Below are 1,063 nucleotides of genomic sequence, written 5' to 3' on the forward strand. Positions count from 1 at the left end.
GTTCGTTATTAGATGAAATAAATTAAAATGGTTCATTTGACCAATTTAATTTAATCATTCATCTAATAATCGATAATCATACATGCATGCTTGTTTATTATGTTCTGTCGATTAAATTCTAACAAAGTTTCTCGTTGTGCTCTTTGGTTTTTTTTTTCTTTCTTTTTGAACTTTTAAATAATGGGCTGGATGATATTCTAATAAGGGTATTATTTAGTTTTGAAGTGTTTATTGTATATCGTTGCTTGTGTAACAACGATGTATAATTAGCGTCTATTTTGTTATGTGTAACAAAACTTAAAAAAATTAATGGAATAATTCCTTAATCTCTAGGGTCTAGAGTGGTATTTGTTGTATATATATATATATATGAAATGAACTATGTATGTTGAATAATTTAATAACTCATGAATTAAGGTTTATCAGTATAAACTACATCTTTTAACAATATAAAACTATTACAGGTATGATAATTGAATTGCTAAGTTTAATTATTTTTTTTCGAATGATCTTCAAAGAATTAGTGTTTTTATGTATTGATTTTAAATTAATTGAGAATGAGATACGTGAAGGAGAGTTCATGATAACTCAATACCAAGAAGGAAAAAAAAAAATTCGGCATTTATTAGTAGTATCATATCTATATTCATCACTTCAATAAAGTGGTCACTAGCTACTACTAGTAAAAAGAAACAATGACGAAAATTCTAACATGTTTATATGCTATAAATTATTTAATCTAAATCCTAATCAATTTAATACTATAAATTGACTATAAAAAAACCCTTACTTAATTTTCCACTATTATCAACGTAAGGTTGATGACGAGGCTTATAGCCTTATATGCATTCGAAGATAAAAAAAAATTGAATAGCACACATTTATCTTCCATAATAAAAATTTTTAGCCTAATTATTTGTCGGTATTTATTTTTAAATGAAGTGAGTATGGTCACATCATGGTGAGCACGCATGGCAGTTATTACAAATTGTGGTGGAAATTTCCTTTGCCTTGTGCCCCATTACGTGTCACTTCAATCTCATATGTATGGTCATTGGCAGGC

Source organism: Arachis ipaensis, chromosome B04, assembly GCF_000816755.2.
Source record: "Arachis ipaensis cultivar K30076 chromosome B04, Araip1.1, whole genome shotgun sequence".
NCBI classification, from domain to species: domain Eukaryota; kingdom Viridiplantae; phylum Streptophyta; class Magnoliopsida; order Fabales; family Fabaceae; genus Arachis; species Arachis ipaensis.